The sequence below is a fragment of the Dipodomys spectabilis genome, unplaced genomic scaffold (assembly GCF_019054845.1).
Source record: "Dipodomys spectabilis isolate Male_0828 unplaced genomic scaffold, ASM1905484v1 ptg000485l, whole genome shotgun sequence".
Taxonomy (NCBI): domain Eukaryota; kingdom Metazoa; phylum Chordata; class Mammalia; order Rodentia; family Heteromyidae; genus Dipodomys; species Dipodomys spectabilis.
This window is the reverse complement of record NW_024871162.1, coordinates 190,252-211,330: the sequence shown is the minus strand read 5'-3', so window position 1 is coordinate 211,330 and position 21,079 is coordinate 190,252.

Below are 21,079 nucleotides of genomic sequence, written 5' to 3'. Positions count from 1 at the left end.
TATTACATATTACATTATTATATATTTTATACTAGATACATATTTTATATTATATTACATGTACTTGTAATAGAATATATATGTAATATATATCTGATATATTTAATGTGTGCATATATGCATATATGTATCTTGTGAATCCTACAATTTTACCATCATCAAATCATACGGAGGACTGAGCTCCACAGACTAAGTCCACTGTGACTTCAATCTTGAGTTATCACAACTTTGTTCGAAAAGGCGTGGCAAGCACTCAACTCAAGACACAGTCAAGAGAAACAATGTCAACAAATGTGGACAAACATCTTAACATGCACAATCAGTACCACATACTCTCCAATTACGTTTCCCAGTCTTTTATTACTATTATTATTCTTTTGTAATCCAGCAATCAGGGGAGAAGGGAAAAGCACCATTGGCTTCTGGGTTTCTCAATAAATATTCTACAGATGATGATTTTCTTCATTAGATCATGCCCATGCAGGCAGATGTGAGGAAGAAAAGAAGGGAAGAATTAATCCAAGTACGTAGCATGACCAGAAGCAGCCGGTCGAATCCCTGTGGGCTTAATTTATTCATCTGCCTTTCCTCTAAGGCCAAGAATTTTTTTTGAAACTCATAAAAGATAAATATTCCCAAAGAGATTGAAGAGGAGAAAGGCACGTTGGTGTGAAGGAGCAAACACTTCAGCCACTGCAGGTTGCAAGAATGTGTCTTTGAGTGCCGATGTGTTCATTCATAAGGCTGTGTAGCCCAAGGGTTAGGAAATAAACAAATGTGTGTTTGCTAGGGGTTGGGGGATACAGTGGGAGAAAATATGTGAAGTTTGAGGCAAGTCTGCTGTCTTTCTCATCCAGAGGAAGGCAAACAACCGTGATGCTACTTGTTGACTATAATTTTCAGTGAAATTTGTCTTGCTCTTACAAAACCATTCCTATGTGTTCTTCTTGTTGTTTATTTCTTTTGTTTTTTGTTTTTAAATATTACCTCTCACTACTTTCGGTACCGTCTCTACCCTAAGGAGGAGTCAAAGGAAGAAGCCAGACTACTCAAAGCAAAGACAGAAGTGCAGAAAACAGAGATGTGAATGTCTGCTTTGCTTTCACGAGGACATCAGGGATGCTCCTCACCCCCAGCCCTCTCCTGGCCCCTGTGCTCAACACGGAACTTTCTACTTCCGCCTTCTGGTTCTCTGTGCTCTTCCTTGACATGGTAGAAATTTTGGTTGTCAAGTGGCTTCTATCCTCCACGTTCTTTAGATATTGAGCCGACTTTGTGGTGTCTAGGTTCTATTCTTCTAACACCGAACCATCTCCCAAGCCCTCAGCACCCCTTATTCCTTGACCTCCTTCCCTGTTTCCTCTGGTCTAACCTCCTGCTGATAGTGTTTCTGGATACAAACTGTTGAAGAATGAGTGGGGATTGGAAAAAACGCCTAGTTGTTACCATTCTGCATTGAAACCTTGAATTAAAGTGATCTACTAACTGGGTGAACTTGGCAAGTTATGTAGCCTAATACCTGCTTTGGAACAGCACATATAACTGCTTTTACACACTTGATGTGAAAAAGAAATAGGGATATTTGAAACGCTGATTGTAGCCTAATGCAGACACATTGTAACATTCAATAACAGAGTCTAGGACTATTGTTAAAGCCTCACAACTATAAAATTCACCTCATAGAGTGGAATTCTGTTTACCACTTAACTCCTCAGTGAAACAAGAGGCAAAAGCTCACTGAATGTTATTTCCAAACCGAAGGCAATACTGTATCAGACAATGTTATTTGAAAGATAATATTCATAGCAACTTCTATCCTTTTTTTGTTTTGGTTTTGAGATGAGGAAAAAGGCTCTGAACAAAATGAGTAAGTATTCTGGTTTTTGTAAGATTTCATATATCTCATAACCATAAAGATTTGTGAGTGCAACCTATGAGAAATATTGTCTACTCCTTCGGAAACTCCTGTGACCTATATTCTTTTAATTTCCCAACCCTGACGAGTATGACCAAATAAATTAAATTTATTTTCATCATAGCTGGAACAGGCTGTATATAATCATGATATTTAAAAAGTACTACCTATGGTTTTATAACTTGACCTAATTTAAACAGAAATGTTAGATCTCCCTTATTATTTTTTCTGCATATAAAGAAGATTCTTTCCCCATGAGATGTCTTAACAGGTAAGTATTGGAAACTCAAGTCAATTTTAACTTAATTGACAATGATCAATTTGGCTCTTAGAAGTGATCGACTATACACATGTACACATTAACAAAACTCAGACATATATGCATGTACATACATCACCATACACACCTATATATTCTCAAATACATGTATTTATGTGAACTAAAACATATTCATCCATTAATTCATTCATTTACAGACACACACATACCTATCTATCTATCTGTATGTATGCACACTTACGCACATTTTTCCAAGTATTTCTTAGACAGAATAGGAAACATAGCAACAAATCTAGGTTTGTGTCTAGCATTCACCCAGCATAGTGTTGCATCTATTTTTAAAGCGAATACTACTTACTTGACTTTATTTTCATAATTTATTTTTTGTTTCATTCTTTTTGGTATCTTCATTATCATATTTTATAGACTTCTCAATGAAATGAGACAGAGAATGACTAAAGATTAATAGTAAGAATGAGCTTTAACATACCCAATCAGTCTGATTGAACTTAATATTTGATGTTCTGGAAAGATTAATTGATAGGCACAAGTACAAGTATTCTTTGAGAGTACAATCTAAAAGTTTTTAATATTAAGTGAGGAGTTTCTGGTGTTTGACGTTTCCCCTTCCATCCACAAATTGATTAGAAGTATCCTTTTCTTTGTTCAATATATAGTCTTCAAAGTTAACCACAACCTTCAAATTTTAAATATTAAATAATTACTGGTGAATGAACTATGAGCAGGCCATTTGATTTGAGAAATACAGAATATGGATATGTTTGACAATCTATGTCTAAAAAGAGTGTGGCTCCCTTGGACCCAAGCAGCCTAGATTCATTGCTCTATATCTCTTCATAGGGACTGAGATACCAACCCATTCCCACTATATGATGCTCTTTCCCTGGGAAAGCCTGTTTCTGGCCACCGATGCCAACCCTGAAGAGAACTCACCGTAGAATTTCTTTCTTTGCTATTGCTATCGCTGGCTTCAAACTGTGATGATCAGATCTCAGCCTCCTCAGTAGCTACAATTAGAAGTGTGAGCCTACAGTACCTTTAAAAATTCTATTTCTCAGTTAAGACAAATGAAGACTCAGTTTCTAGGTACCCCAAGTGCTTGTAGAAAAATCTTCTTCCTCTTTCTTTACTGCTGGTATGTACCAAGCTGTCTTGAAGTCGGGGGAGACTAGAGACAAGAAAACCCATCTTTCCTTTCTGTTCCTTTCCTTCCTTTCCTACTGGGTCAGTAGGAAGAATGGGGAAGCATGAAACCCTTCTTTTATGTGATGCTTTTATTACCTTCTCTGAATAAATATTAATTCATGTATGTAGCAGTGAAAGCATTTGATTGATTTGCTCCTAGAATCCCCAAAGAAAGTCTGATCCAATCAACTCATGCACTAACTAGCTGAATACCTGGCAGTAGATCACCGGGATGTATCAGGTTGTCATTTCCAAGATTGGTGATCCTTTGATTACATTCACCTATGTCTCTTCTAGGCTATGGAATCTGTAAGCCTATCCCAGGATCCTGCTCCTGGTGCAGGCCTTTCACTTGCAGATGGAGACAAAAATAAATTCTGCTCAGGAGATACAGCATGCAGGCCTCTTCTCAGGGAGGATGAAGGCTCTGCCGATTGACAGTTCAGTGTCTTTTGCTAGCGCTTCCACATACATTTCCTGTCAAAATGTACAGTGGGAGGAATTTAAAATAGACCCGAGGAATGACTTTTGAGGCTGCTCGATCCTCAGTGAGAATCAAGGGCCGAAGAGATGTGTCCTCTCTCTGTTAGGCAGTACTTCATGGATGCATGTCTGCTCACTGGAAAATTCCTCTAGGAGTGTCTTGATTTCTCTCTTTCTCATTTGCCTCTTGTTTTTCTATATCACACAAAGATGGCGGTGTTCCTGCTTCCCTTAATGTAGTTTTTGAAAGAAGATAGCATCCTTGTGACACTCTGTGAGACACTGTCATCTGAGTCTGTTGGAAAGCTATTTAGCCCTTTGGGAGGAGATTTTTAAAGATGCGGTTCTTCCTGGATGGGTGCCCAAAGTCAAAGACAATCTAGATGATTCTTCACAAAAGAATGAGAGCATACCTATTAATGAACACTCCGAAAGCACACACTGAGCCTGAGGCATGGTAAAAGTGGGAAGAGAGCACTGAAGCCGGTTTATTCCCACCATCATGAATCAAAAGGGAAACAGCTCCATTATTGCAACTGGAAGGAGCTCTGAGACTATAGTCACTTCCTCGCCATGTGACCTTTGAGACTGGACAGATCCTTTATTCAAGGATCTGCTTCAGGGCTGTCTCATTCTTCTGGTTTTAGCCCCTCATTTCCTTCTGCTTATGTAAGACAATGCCTAAAGCTAACGAAATGACGTGAGACTCAGAAAGAAACATGAAAACATGAGGATTACAAAAGTACCGTTTGCTCAGGAGCTGGCAATCATTTCCAAGTGGAGCAGGTCTCTTCGCACAGATTTTATTTTCACACACTTACATTTGAATTTATGTAACTTTTTGAAGCACTGTCGGGTTTATTTGCCTACGTGATGCCCTCCCCTGCTGTTAAGACACATCGAGAGTTGAGAAGTTGAAACTGAGATTGCCTGAACCACAAAAAATGTCTGCATTAGCTGGTGTCCATCACCAATAGTAGATAGATGGATGGATAGGTAGGTAAGGAACAAAGGTTGATAGATGATAGATCTATATCTACCTATCATAGATAGATAGATAGATAGATAGATAGATAGATAGATAGATAGATAGATAGATAGATAGATAGATAGATAGATAGATAGATAGATAGATAGATATACAGAGAGCGAGATTGTGAGGGATTGCTTGCTCCCTGAAGTGCTTATATCAGAAAACAAGATGAACGGTCAGCTTTAACAGAAAGATAACTCATCTTTCTTCCCCATTCTTTTGTTTGACCTAGCACACGGGAGATTGCATTATGCCAGCCTACATCCTCTTCACTCATTCTACAAGTCCAAATGCTCACCCCGTCCAGTAACACTGGACAGTAACAGTGGACAGTATTGTCTCCAATACACCCAGAAATCAGTGGTGTGAGTACCTCAGAGCCCAGTAAAATTGACACATAACATTAAATAAAGATCACACTTACACTTTACACTTACTCTTCACACAGCAGGTTCTGTTTGCCATTCCTTTGCTGTTTCACTACACAGTTGAACCATTTACATGGCTATATCTCAAAAAAAGAGTAAAAGGAGAGTGCGGAAGTCGTGACACACAGATTTGCAAAGTTTGAACTCAGGTGGCTGAGGCTGTGGAATTCTCTCCTACATCTCACGAGAAAAGCTGAATGCTGTCTTCAGGAATGCTCTGTGCCAAATGTGATGCAGGGAGCTGGGGACACAGGTCATCATGTACAAACGCCTGGGAATGGGCGCTCACTCGCTCACTTGCATGCGTAATGTCAGGACATGATGTCTTTGCTTGGACAATCTGAGCCAGGACACTGAAGAGCAAGAAGACATAAGCTTCTTTCTTAATGGTTTGTTGATTCCTTTGGAGAAAAAGATTGCACTTCACACCTTGCACTAAATCACTGCTTTAAGTTAATGGAATAATGATTTCTAGGCAGCAATCTCTGTATTTGTTTCCTCTTTTCCTCCCCCCGCCCCAGTCCCACATTATATACTTCATGATCTACCTACTTGAAATTATCGTGTAATCTCATGTTGCAGTTTGGCAATTAAGACAACATCCATTTATTACCATGTCATTGTTTCTGCAGGTCAGGAATGCATGCACAGCTTGACTGGATCCGCTGCTTCAGTATTCTCAAAATGCTCCAATCCAAGTTGCTGGCTGGGAGTGCCATTTAATCCTAAGGCCTAACTCTTCACACGCTTTGGTAAGAGAATTGACATCTCTATAGCAAGTGTGTTTTAAGACTCAGTTTCTTGCAGACTATGGTCCAGAGACATAGAGATACTTCCTTGCCATGGGAGCCTCTCTATGGGACAAGTTATAACAAGCATTCTATTCACAGCTAGTAATGGATACTGTCTTCTAAGCAAGACAAGTTGTATGCTGTATTATATAGGCTGGGTTCCATCACCCTGGGTTCTTTTAGTTGGAAATGAATCATAAATTCCAGCAACATTTGAGAGAGGAAAGCGAAAACATACAAGAGATGCAAATACCCAGAATAGGGAAATTAAGAACTGTCTGCAAAGATGCCCACAACCTCTACATCCATTCTTTCTGTTTCTGCCTGTTCACCACTGATGTTCTCAAGAAAAGGTGTAAAAATTTGGAGCATTGTAAGTAGAGTCTTCAAAGAGGACTATTGAGTTTTGTTTTCCCTTTGATAAATATCTATCTTCTTCATCTTTTTTTTTTTACTTCTTGTAAATATGATGCCTTTTTTAATAATGTGAGCTTTCCTAGCTGCCTCTAATTTATCCTTGCTTCTCTTATCATACCAGATACAGCCTTCAAAACTGATACATGAACACCAGCTGGCAAGTCGAACTCATGTTATGAGTTCCTCGCAGGCAGAGACTTCAAGCTGCTCACTGTGGCCCTGCCTGGCACAAATTATGCTTGCTGGATTTGTGAATGAATGAACCAATAACATGAATCAAAACTTCCACCTGTGATCCAACATTTATAGTAAGAGTATGATTTAGGTACTTATTTTATAAGGCCTTCATCTAAATTTACACATATTCTTTCCACATATTGTTTAAATATAAAATATAGAGTCCAGGGGTTTCTGAGGGCTGGAATTTAAAACCAGAACTTTGTATTTCAATTCCTCCTTTTTCCTACTAGAGCTATAATCTGATTTTTTTCATTTTAACTTTAAAATCTTGACACATCAACTGTCATTCCATGGACTTTTCCAGGCAAAAGTCCACATTCGCCTATGAAATATGGGAGAAAACAATAATTAAGGACATCTGATCAAAAGAATTTTTTGATAGAGAATGAGAGAAGATACATTTGTGTTTTAAATAGTGACAATCCAGAATGTTCTGAGATGAACTTTAAAAGAGTGCATTTGACAGCCTGTATACTGAGCTGAGGAATGTTGATTTCTAAAAGAACTTGGGAGAGAATGTTTTAGCAAACTTGTATATGGTACCATAAATATTTTTTTCCTAAAATTTTAGAATTGTCTGTTTTCTTTCAGATCACATCAGGACCAGGCAAGAATGATGAGTTTTTAATGTGGAAATTCCATGAACACATGTCAATGTCTTCCTTTTCTTCTCCAACTGTGCCAATTCTAGTTTTGTGTTTAGTAAAGATTGATTTATGGGTGCTTTTTTTGGCCTACCTGATACGTTATGAAACTCTTGACTAACTTCAGGGGATAGGACTATCATATGGCAAACTTGGTTGTAGTAAAAAAACAAAACAAAACAGAGCTTTATTAGTATCCAGATGATTTATTTACTCTGTGGAGTGATTTTTGTATAGTCTAGAGTCTATTCCTTCTTTTCCACTCCTTTGTAATAAAAAAAGAACAATAATAATAATAATAATAATAATGAAACATGTTCTGATCCTCAGGATGCAGAATAAACAGACTTGAATCAACTGCCGCTTAGACACGTCCAAGTACAGACACACTGCTGTGTTGGATGGGTTTGGTAAAGGGAAGATCTTGAAGGCTGGCGGGTTTATTTTCACAGAAAAGTGTTCTTACAGCAGAAAAGGGAAGAAAGCAGGACAATTAGGACTGTAGCTATGTTCCTCTTTTATGACTAAATGAAAAAGGAAGAAGTAAGTCAAGGGGCCTTACCACTGCCAGGGGAGAGGCATGAGGACCAGCGTTACTGTCCTTCACCTCCACATTAAGGAAATCCTTCAGAGAGGGATGCAATCCCAGCCTGTGTGGTTGACATGTGCACATACTTGGTTGGATGGACAACTAATTATGTCATGGAAAAACAAATGAAGACACACCAATCCAGAGCAGCAGAATGAGTTTGCTCCAGCTGCTCTTCAAACATCATTTCCACTTGCTTCCCACATGATGCATCCTGCAAGGAACATTGCTGGACACTTGAGGTTCCAGAGATTTTTCAGCAGCAAATGTCTCTGCTTGACATCGCTACCGTAGGAGCTACATTTATAATCCAGTGTATTTTCCAGGTTTAATAACACAATGTAGAGAGCTGAAGGATCCTCCTAATGTTAGTGAAAAATAAAATTTAAAGTGACAAACTCGTGGAGATGAACAAGGCATTGTGAGGAGGAGGAGGACTGAAATGCACATCTCCAAACTCACACATCATTGTCCCAATGCTCAGTACCCCGGAAGGTGACTATATTTCAAAATAGAGCCTTTGTGTAAGTTTTAAAGTATAAATTAGTTTCATGGGGAGGGCCCTAATGCAGTATGTCTGGGTTCTTTATTACAACTGGCAGCAAGAACTCAGAAGACATACGCTAAGGGACAATAAGATGACGACAATAAGATGCTACCTAAGAAGAGACCTTAGGAGAAATTAACCTCTGCAAACACCTTGATCAGAGTCACATGAAGCTATAGTCCTTAGAACTGTGAGAAAACAGATTTCTGATTTTAAACCACCCAGAATATAATCACTATCATAACCTTCCTAGCAAATTTTTTTCTAGTGAAGCATGCCCACAGGTAAAGTTTCTCTTTCTGGATGAATGTTGTTATGGCACAGGATTTCATTTTACTAGAAATGTGTGTGTGTGTGTGTGTGTGTGTGTGTGTGTGTGTGTGTGTGTGTGTGTGTGTCTGTTTCTGGTTACTTGACATATTAACTCATATGATTTCCTTGGACTTTCTAATGATTGCCCTGGCAGAGAGAGTGAGAGAGTAAGAGAGAGAGACAGAGACACAGAGAGAGACAGAGGCAGAGACAGAGGCAGAGACAGAGGCAGAGGCAGAGAGACAGAGAGTCTCATAAGTGAAGATGGGCATTTAACAGAATAAAAAAAACATTAAACTGGAAATAGATAGAATTATCATATCTTTTAAAAATCCATGATGTGCTATACAAACACGATCTAATCTTTAGGATAACCTGAAGGGCTAAGCTGAATGGCATGATCATTTTCATTTGTCAGTTATACATACAAAGTATGTATGGGATTTTTAAGTTATTTGAACCTCAGGCTCATCTTGGCTGATTTGAAAGTCTATATATACATAGCCTGTCTGTTCACCCTAACCCTGTAAGAGTCATAATATCCATCGGATAAATGTGTGGATAGAATGTAAAATATTCCTGACACAGTAAATGCTCAGTAATCCTAGCTGACATTAATATTGTCATTATGGGGCAGGTTGCAATCCATAAGAAATATTATTTTCATATGTTTTAGTTCATTTATTATTAAATGGTGGGGGCTTAATTCAAGCAATTATTTTGTTGGACAGCATCAGTAAGCATACTAGAATAAATTCATAGTCCATTTCATTAAAGTGTACAATATGCTTTGTATAACTGGTCTCTTGTTGCATTTATTCTTTTTGGTACTGTAACTCTGTTTTATGGTGTTCACAATAGGAGAAGACATTTGATTAAAGTGTGAGTTGGTTTAAACCTAAACACTTTAAGAAAATTAGTAGATTCCGTGCTGGTGATTTCTAGTCAGTGACATTTGAGAGACAATTCCTTTTGTTCTCATTTTAGGGATCTGTAAAGGTGTTTGTCCTCATGACAGGCACCAGAAAACTGCATAAAATAATATTCAAGGAGTGGAGGTCATCACAAGGTCTTCTATAGTCAGATAAGACATAAGCGAGGTCATAGTGATACCTAACATTTCGCCCACTTCCCGTGATGAGAAAGGAAGATGTTAAGGGGACGTAAATGTTTTCAAGTGGAAGGCACAAAGGCCAGAGTTTCTGCCCTTCACTTCCACTCTATTGTTCCTGAACTGTAGAGAGACTTGAAATGGCTATGGAGGGCTCAACTTCCCAATCAATCATGGCATTGGCAAGAATAGGCACAAGAAATTCATAGTTATGGGAACTTTAGGTTGTTATGAAAAAATATACAAAATTCTATCCTAAGGGAAAAAATTATCAGGTCTTGCAAGAGTGTTTGTCCCCAACAAAAGCATTACTTAAATTCTGATTTTCTGTGGAATATATATGTATTTCTGTATACTGTTCGTGTTACTGATACTGCAATGACAAATGCAAACATATAAAAGATTAGATAAGGAGAATTATTCTGCACACAAAATAGCCTCAAATGCTACCATCTTATTTTTACATTATCCAATTTTATATTTAATTTTGCAATCTTACTTCACCCTGTATTTCACTGAACAAATGATATATTAGCTAACCACCCATTTCCTTTGAAGCCTAATAGCTTTCCAGTGTTTCCCTAAATAATGAGTTTAAGAGTTTCTGGACACTGCTTCCTGTATATTTATATGAAACATGTTATTGCCTTTTTGAAAACTATGCATTATGAATACATATTATTCTATCAAAAAGTGACTGTACCGATTATTATACTTCCCAGTATAATTCTTATCAGTATAATTCTCACAGGTCTACCAAACTTAAAGCAAATTTCCTCATTTTATAAGATTAGCAGGTAACCAAGTAAAAAATACTATACTGCCAACCCACAAAATCTATGAATCAGTCTCTTTCTAATAACAAAAGATTGAGTGTTCAACAAGAAAACTTTTTACTCACTTTCCATATCTATTGCTGGATAAAGCTAATGGTACATACATTTCATCTCCCTCCTAAGTAGCAGAGGGCTTTCCTGAACAAATTATTATCCTCAAGTATCCATATCAGTGACTTCAGGAAGAGTCCAAAGGAGCTTGGGGCGTGGTGTGTTAAAGCTGTATCTGGTAAAGCTGAATTTCTTATCTAGCAGCATGGCCCTGAATTACACCACCTCTGCCCCCTACCTATTCCAGTGCTCTCCTCTGAACAGATTCTTGTTCTCAGATTTACTTGTTCCCAGTGCTGTTACACATCTCCCAAAGGTGCGCTCATCCAGAACCATTGCTGCCCTTACAGACATGGGGTAGGCAGGTAGAAAGGGAATACAGTAGCCCAAGAGGTTCCGAGGACCGGTGTAGTGCCATCATCCGCAGATAGAAATTGCCAAATATCCTGCTCCACCATTGTCCTGGAGGAAGAGTTGGCAACCACGGAGGTTGTTTCTTGATACAATGGCCTCTAGTTCCCAGAAACAACCCCAACATGGACTTCCCCCACTCCAAAGGTTAGCCAGCAGCTTCATTTCCATCTCATTCACTTGTGGTTTTATGCACATACCTACCCTCAAATTGCCATCTTGGCTCTGAGGGCATCTTATGAGGAAAACCAATGCCTGTTCCCCAGTTCTTAGAAATGCCCTCCCATTTCTTAGAAAAGCATAGAATCATGTGCATAGCATTAGCATAAGCATTAATCTTATCCATTGGACTGCTTAAGAGTGGCTAAACTGCCTATGCTCGTTTTTATTGGTCATATACCATTGCTTTCTGATCAATTCTGCTTTAATAAATGCAGGTTTTTATAAAGCTAACTTTAGCACAAAAGTTTTCACTTCAACAAATCTCCTTATAAGTGTAATGCATCTTCATCAGATTTTGCTTCCATAAATCTGCTCTGCTCTAGACTGGCCTGTGGGTCCATCTCTGTATTCTTTCTTGTTAATTTTTGTTTTTGTTTTCTGATGAGACCAAGGACTTTTCCATCTCACCTGATATTACCACTTAATCGTCATTTTCTTCTCTGCCTAAAAGCTAATCCAAACCAGAACCTCTCCCTCTACTAAATAAATGCCTCACCCAGATGAAAACCCTCTTTAAATTTAATAGCTACTAATTGTTTTTTACCTGAAAACTATGCATATGATAGCTAATCAAATACCACAAGAAGTTAGTCATCCAATCTAAACATTGTATTATCGATTTAAGGTCATCCCCCATGAATAATATTTATTCAGGCTGTTGGTTTTAATTATTTTTGAATGCAGAATTGCCAAATATTCATTCATACTCTGTATTATGTTAGATTCTACTGCCACAAGGAAGCCTGCCGTTTGTAATTAGCGGCTGAGATGTTTCAGTTCTAGTCTATCCATTCCACTGTAGTTCCCTAAAATGATAATTACAGATACCATAGGCTTGGAGTGAAGAATAAAATAAGCAATCAGGAAAATTATTTCTTTGAACAACAAGACCAATGAAAACTGGACCATTAAGATCTCTTTTAATTGCCAAATCCAAAACTCAAGACCATCTCTCTTTGACCTCCAAACAGAAGATGGAAAGAGGTTTGGGAAGCTTAAAAAGACCATTCAGCTGATTGTATTCATATTTACATTATAGAATTTTACATAATATTCTATTAATACCCTTACTTATTTGTTGTACAGTACTGGTGTTGGAACTCAAGGCCTTGTACTTGGTAGGCAGATCCTCTTCTACTTGAACTATGAAGCTAGTCCCTTTTTCCATTAGATTTTTATTGCTGGTGGGGGAAGGGGAGTGGTGGGAGGAGGCTTAGACTATGATCTTCCTATTTGTGTTTGCCTTTATCACTGGGATAACAAGTACTTGCCACCACATTTATCACACTCATATTCATTTGTTGAGATGGGCTTTTATGGCTCAGATTTGCTTTCCAGCTCCAGGTAGTGAGGATTGCAGTCTTGAGCCATCACATTTGGTTAATACACAATTTTTTTTATTTTGGTGTCTTTCATTCATTTAATAGCCTTTACCTTTTATTCTACTAAGGAGAATCATACCTCAACAGTATTGAATCCTGATCATATCCTTCAAAAACTTAGAAAACAGGTGAGTGGGTGAAATACAAAGACAGATTCAGGCAGTCTATGCAGGAAAGGGCAGAGAGATCGTAACTAAGTGAAAGAGATTCCTAAATAAGAGATGGAAAAATATTATAATTGAGATGGTGTAAGGCTGTCACAGATGCAGAGGTTCCATTAAAGAGAGGGAGATGTTCATTGTTATTATAGAAATGAGACCGAGAGAAGGAAATGAGGCAAAGGAATTGGAAGTGATTTTTGCTTTTATTGAAAATACAATTCTTTCTTGGAGATTTTTCAAGAGATTAGAGAGATATTTAGACTTCTTTTATTTTATTTATTGTTTTTTTTTTTGTCGGTCATGGGGCTTGAACTCTGGGCCTGGGTGCTGTCCCTCAGCTCTTCAGCTCAAGGCGAGCGCTCTACCACTTGAGCCACAATACCACTTCTGTTTTTTCTGAGTAGTTTATTGGCGATAAAAGTCTCACGGACTTTCCTGCCTGGGTTGTCTTTGAACCATGATCTCAGATCTCAGCCTCCTGAGTAGCTAGGATTACAGGCGTGAGCCACTGGCACCTAGCTAGACTATGTTTTTATTAATCTTAAATTATCATAGAGTAAATTTGATTTTGTGTTTATGTTTGATGTATGAATGTCTTTGAGTATGTCTTTTTATCTGTGAAATTTAATTTATTGCTTATTCACATGACTATCATACCAACTGGAATAGTGTATTCTTCCATCCACCCTGTTTACAGCTCTACAGGAGAAAGAATGGAGTTGTAGATGTGTGTGACAAAGAGAAAGAATACAAGTGAACAAGAGAGAGTACTGGGGTTTGAAGTCAGGGTTTCACACTCTTAATTGGCTTTTTTGCTCAAAGCTGGTGCTCTACCATTTTAGCCACTCCTCCACTTCTGGCTTTTGGGTGATTAATTAGAAATAAGAGTCTCACAGCCTTTCCTACTTGGGCTGTATCATCAGATATCAGATATCAGCGTCTTGAGTAGCTAGGATGACAGGTATAAACCACCAGTACCTGGTGGAATTGTAGATTTTTGTCCAGTTTAAAAAAAATGACTGTGATCAATAAACTAGCAACCCAATATTCACATTACCTACTATTGCATTAGCCTGGTTTGCACATGATAAGCCAATCTTTTGTTAATTTTATCAAATTAACCCTTACCTATCCATGTGTTTACTGGTACATGCATGCACACATCCATCAGACCCAACTATGGTATTAATTATTTAGCCACTGACGGGTTACTGTTGAACATAATCCTTGTATTTATATTTTCATGGATGGCATGATTTTTCAATTTGAAAATAACATATTAACAGTAAGATGGTGTTTTGATTACCATTGCCTTTGGCGTGAATTTGGAGCAGGCTTCCACAAGTAAAAGAAAGTAATGAGACTGGATCAGCATGATGACTTTTAAAAATTAAACAGCCCTTGCAATTAACTATAGTTGGCCACAGGGCAATACACTGAAGCAGACAATTCATTTTTCTAAGACTCATTCTTAAAGGACCTGAAGTCAAATTCTTTGCAAGTCACAGAGAACAAAGTGAAGCTCTTCACCAGCACCTGCCCATCTACATGTTGCACATTCCGGTGACTGCCTGGCGATGAAGAGGAATTTTTGTTAATAAAGGTCTTCGTAATTTTCCTTTCAGCCTTAGGGCTAGCCACTCTACCACACCAAAGGATCCTCAGTAAAATAGGTTATTTTCATCCATTCTTCTGCCACATTTGTGATTAGCATCACTTAGTTGTACATGTTGATATGTTCACCTTCAGAGTTCCCATTTCACACATGTTCATAAGCGATTCCTCTGTACTGTCCATAATCTTGTAACTGATGGCTCTGCTTTCTTTCAGATTGTGATTTATAATCCATTCTTCTATTTCAGTGACTACTTATTTTTACACTAGTACTAGGATTTGAACTCAGAGCCGTCAGTTACAAGTTCTCTCTCAGCTTTTTTTTGTGCAGGGTTGGTGCTTTGCCACTTGAGCCACACTTCCACTTTCAGCTTTTATTTGTGGTTAATTGGAAGTAAGAGTCTTCTCATGGAATTTCCTGCCTGGCTAGCTTCAAACCACGATTCTTACAGCTGAACCCCTTGAGTAACTAGGATTACATGCATCAGACACTAGTTCCTGTCTAGTTTTTGTTTTTTGGGTTTTTTTGTTTGTTTGTTTTTTGTGGGTCCGATCGTGGGGTCTGAACTCTGGGCCTGGGCGCTGTCCCTCAGCTCTTCAGCTCAAGGCTAGCACTCTACCACTTGAGCCACAGCGCCACTTCCGGCTTTTTTCTTTTTGCTTATGTGGTGCTGAGGAATTGAACCCAGGGCCTCATGCATGCAAGGCAAGCGCTCTACCACTGAGCCACCTTCCCAGCCCTTCAAACAGTAAGTTTTTAAGACAAACAAATTTCATCATATCCTTCTAACGTTTCCCTTATATATTTACTATAAGATCTGACCCATAAAACTCTCATCATCTGACCCTGCTTTGTTTTTCCATTGTCCAATGTGCTTCAGTAGCACAGTTCCTGTCCTTAATATTCTCCCTATCTTAACTGTTTCCACAACTAGGAATGTTACAACCTGATTTTTTATTGGTTCTTCTTTTTTAAAAGAAATCTATACTGTCTATATTTGACATATTGCAGCTATAACAAGTTGCCACAAAATTAGTGGCTTAAAAACCTACAAATTTAGATCATTTTTCATTTTTGCAGGTAAGAGACCTGACCTACGAGTTTCCTTCGTGAACACTCTAGAAGAAAATCAGTTTCCTTACTTCCCACTGTCTTTAAGAGGCACCCATGGTTCCGAGCTAATGGTTCCCTTCCTCTGTCCTCAAGGCTAATTTCATTCTTCTGAATTTAAGAATGTATATGGTTCCATCCAGCCCACCTTGACAGTCTAGAGTAATCTTCCTGACTCAAAAAGATTTAGTCTGTTCACATCTGCAACTTTCCTTTGGCTTTATGAAGCAATGCATTTACTGCAGGGGAGAAAGGGAGGAGACGTTTCCTGTCAATGGAACCGAATGCTGTCACTGAATCACTTCTTGCCATATTACTCTGTTTCAATGACTAAATTCGCACCTTTACTGACTAATGATTCATTGACTTCTACTGTAGTGTCTTTGTTGCTTGTTCGTATCATTAGTTTTTTTAGAATACGGACCTTTGATGTCCTATTTGCCCCTGTATTCCCAGAGCCTGAATATAAGTTTCATATTAAGCTCAATGGATAGCTACAGATCACCTGATTCTTGTCTGCATGGTAGAGTCATGGGTTTTGCTAAATAGCATGCAAATGAAGTAACAATAGAAACGTTAGAAAACAAATTCCAAGACATCCTAAGTCTAGCATGATCACAGAAGCCTTTATTTAGTCAATCTGACATATGTCGACCAATTTTTCTTCTGCCTTTTATAGGGTATAAAATACAGTTCTTATTTCCCAGATGGGATTAGTGTCATTCATGAAATGGAGAATTTTCTTTGAAAGTTATAAATATCACAAATGAGTTTGGATTTGAACCTAGGAATTCAGTTGTAAAACCCATGAAATTAGTATCATGATAAGAAGTCCCAGAGATAAAGAGGTGTAAAGTCATACCCATTTGCCTGGTCTTTGTTTAGTAAATGAAAAATAACACATGCTTACATAATTGACCCATTTCTCTGAAGTGGGTTAATATAAAAAATTTACATACTTATCAATGATATGAGTTTTGCTGAATTGACTAAGAGTACTTGAGTAGTGAAAACTATTTTCTCAATGTCTCGTGCTCCCTTGAAAATACAGCTACAATGAGAATGCGTATTTAACATTCCACCATTGTTTTCTGAAGTCTAAACAATCAACAAATAACATCTCAGCTTGACGTCTGTGATCATGCCCTTTATGCTTTCTATACAAAAGGCTAGGATTGGGAGGATCACAGTTCAAAGCCAGCCCAGACAGTAAAGAATACAAAATTCTATCTCGAACTAACCAGCATAAAGAGGAACTGGAGGCATTGCTCAGGTGGTAGAACACCAAATAAGCAAGTAAACTGAGCAAGCATTGGGCCCTGAGTTCAAACTCTGGTACAGCCAAGAAAAAGAAAACAACAGCAGAGGAGAGAGAAAGAGAGGAGGGGAGGGAGGGAGGGAAGAAGGGAGAGAGATGATGAGATTATAAAAAAGATAGATCAAATATTGATTGCTTTGAACATTTGTCAATTTCCTTGGTCAATTTAATGGTATCAGTGTGTTATGGATGAAAACCATATTGTAAAGAGGTGAGACAAGACATCTTCTTCCTTTCTTCCTGCTTTCCTTTTTCCCTTTTCTTTTAAGAAGACAAGCAAATGTAATTCACATAGCTGCATCCAATTATACGCGAGATATAATGTTTTAATGGATATCCTTCATGTTTTATTTTTCCTCCCCAGTCATAATTAACCCTGTATGGCTCTGTAAGAGAAATAATTCCCTTTTCTGTAAACACAAATCTCACATGGAATGTCTGAACATTAATAGTTCCCCAGATAGGAATTATCAACATGTTTTTATTGCTATGGAAGAGAAGTCTCCAACATTGATGGCTGAGTACAGATAGTGTAGATTACTGTTACTAGGAAACAGATGAGTCAGGCCCAACGCTGTAAGTAGGGTTCATTTCAGGTTAAAGGTTGTTTGTTGATTGTGCTGAAGAAAAAAGATTGGGTATGTTGATTAGTATTCTGATTGACTAGTCAGAAAACACTAGTGACGATCTAAAGACACAGGAGAGATGGAAGGAAAGATGGAGAAATTTGAGTTAAGCTTTGAATGGAAAACCAAAATCAGTTTGAAAAGTTGTGCAGGTCTTGATGTATGAATGAAAGCATTTGTCAAGAGAGGGAATCCCAGAAAATTGTACCGTTGGCAATCATTTGAGTGTAATTTTTTGTTTTGTTTTGTTTTAGTAACCCGGCATCACCTAATATAAAATAATGGAGAAATGCTCAAAATCTTGGCCATCAAGGAGATGCAAGTCAAAACAATATTGAGATTTGTACCTTGATCCTGTCAGAATGGCCATCATCAAGAAGGACAATAGTGGTTGTTTGTCTTTACAGTCCAATAAGAAATGTATACCTACACAGGGCAAAGAGTATGAAACAGAGTTAGTAGGTAAAATGTTCTGCCTTTTGGAAGAGAGGCACATGTTGGAAAGAGATAATGTGGTCTAGAATTGAGTAATGCCACTGAGAATGTGACCGAGTGGGAGGCTGGAAGAAATATTTTGGAGACAGAAGCAACAGGACTTGGCAACTGGTTTCGTGTGGGTATGTGAAAGAGTGGGAATGCAGGAAGAGGTCCAAGCGTGGGGACTTTTAATTACCAGGACATTGGAGCCATTGGCAAAAGTCATCCATTTAAGAGGAAGTTCAATCTCGGAAACGAACATGGGGAATGACTTACTAATGCCAGCCAAACATTCAAGTGGGCAGTTGGAAAGGTGAGACCAGAGAGGAAGAGTCGGGGTAGAAACTGGACAGGTACTCACCCTTCCATTTACTTCTTGTTCACAGGAGAGCTTATTTTCCAGCATCCCTTGCTCCATTAGGATGATTATATACAATTATAGTATGCGAATACATAATAATATCTAATCTGTGTGGTAATCTGTAACTCTACAATGCATATACTATTATCTGAATTCTCAGATCTGTTTCAATTCTGTCTGCTTCACTGCTGCCATGCTATCTTGTATAATTTGGACATTTGCTTCTTTATTAAATCACGACAAATACGTTTACATTTTAAATTAACATCCAATATTATTCTAGTGAAAGTCATTGGAAGACTAATATGGTTTATATGGAAGATCTTGCCTATGGTGGCTAGGTTCTTTGAGTAATATATCTCAAATTTTAAGGTACTTAAAATCAGAATTTATTGCAAAATGGTATGCTTTAATTGAATAGCTATAAGGGAATATCAATAAGACTCGATAAGCTAATGTTACTGTTTCTGACCTCTAGACTCATTGTTTGAGTAGTGAGTTCTAAGTTATGTTTTTTGTTCTATTGTGTGTTATTTTTCAACAACTACTTCAGGAGAATCTGTAAGGCATAAATTAGTGACCTGAATTAAAAACCTTCCTGAATAATAGTAACTCCTCTGGGAGACATTGAACTCTAACTGTTGTGTGCATGCTGATTTGTTTGTAGACTTGCTGATTTCCAAGACTATGAAAGTAGCACAGACTTGCATGTGACATCTGCATTAAAGTTGAATTGCTATCATGAACATTCAGAGAATATTGATCTCCATTTTCCTCCTACCCCAGAGCTGTCTAAATTAGAACACCAAGATTATATATCATCTCTCTTCATTGCTGGGAAGACTTTTTCTATTTGAACCCTCTCCCATGGAATCTGTAGTATTTCACAGGTTATAACTTTATTTAGTAGTGCCTGCTTCAATTTCCATCCTGGTATGGGCTCTTGGGTCTTCTAATTCACTCATCAAACTCTGGTACTACAAACAATCTAATGATGTTTGCTTACTGTTTGATTTCCACCTTGAACTTTTTTGAACATGGAGACATTTCTTTTATTTTGCCTAATATTTCTAGGTGTTTCATGTTGAAATGTTTTCAAGCACCTGGTATGCAGTTCCCTTGGAATGTAGACTTATTAAACATTTTAGAATGATCTCCAACCAGATAGTTATTATTTCAGACATCAATGCCTAATATTAATAATTAAAATACAAAGGATCAGAAAGGTCTTGGGTCTAGAGGATTCCTAAATAGGGGAATTTTACTTTACTTAAGTCGTTGTCAACTAAACTCCACGATTATGACACTGAATTTTTCCCTTTTTTTAACCAGTTGTGTTGGCGTAGTATAGACACTGCCTGAATCATTATGAGGGTTGGAAATTAGGTTTGGATCTATAAAAAGCTCCAAAGAAGTGTTTGAGATCTGATGCCATGGATACCGATGATTATTTTTCTTTTCTAGAGAAAGATTCAGAACCAATGTGATGAGAAAACCTAATTTAAGATGACTAAGTCCAAGTTCAGGTACATCCACTATGGTCATTTTCAAATGTATCTGGTTTGGGTAACTAAAATATGAGATTAGGGCTGGGAAGGTGGCTCAGTGGTAGAGCGCTTGCCTTGCATGCATGAGGCCCTGGGTTCTATTCCTCAGCACCACATAAGCAAAAAGAAAAAAGCCGGAAGTGGTGCTGTGGCTCAAGTGGTAGAGCACTAGCCTTGAGCTGAAAAGCTGAGGGACAGTGCCCAGGCCCAGAGTTCAGGCCCCACGACCGGACCCCAAAAAAAAAAAAATATGAGATTAAACTTCCAACGTTTTATTTTACTTTCATGACAATGAACTAGGGAAGGAAACAACGCTATGAATATTTTCTCTCATCTCTCAGGTACTTTAATATTTTAAGCTCTTCTACAACAGAGCGTAATGAAATAAAAAAAGAAGTGCAGGAAATTATCCCTGAACAACATTCTGTGGTGTCACTGGGATCAAAAGGCCTCTTTAGAAAGAAGGAAGAAACTCCTGTAATCCTGACTACTCAGGAGGCCGAGACCGAGTGGATCATGATTTGAGAACAACCCAGGCAGGAAGTCTTAAAAATCCACAAGACTAGCTAGGCGCTGGTGGCTCACGCCTGTAATCCTAGCTACTCAGGAGGCTGAGATCTGAGGATCACGGTTCAAAGCCAGCCCGGGCAGGAAAGACCGTGAGACTCCTATCTCCAATAAACCACCAGAAAACCGGAAGTGGCGCTGTAGCTCAAGTGGTAGAGCGCTCTCCTTGAGCTGAAGAGCTGAGGGACAGCGCCCAGGCCCAGAGTTCAAGCCCCACGACCGACCAAAAAAAAAATCCACAAGACTCCATCTCATGCTATCAAAACTTGCATGTAGTGGCTCACATCTGTCATCCCAGCAACACAGAAAGCACAATAGAATACTTGTGATCCTTGCCAACCTAGGCAAAAGAAAGACACTATTCAAAAAAAAATTATAGAAAGTTACAAGAGCTGGAGG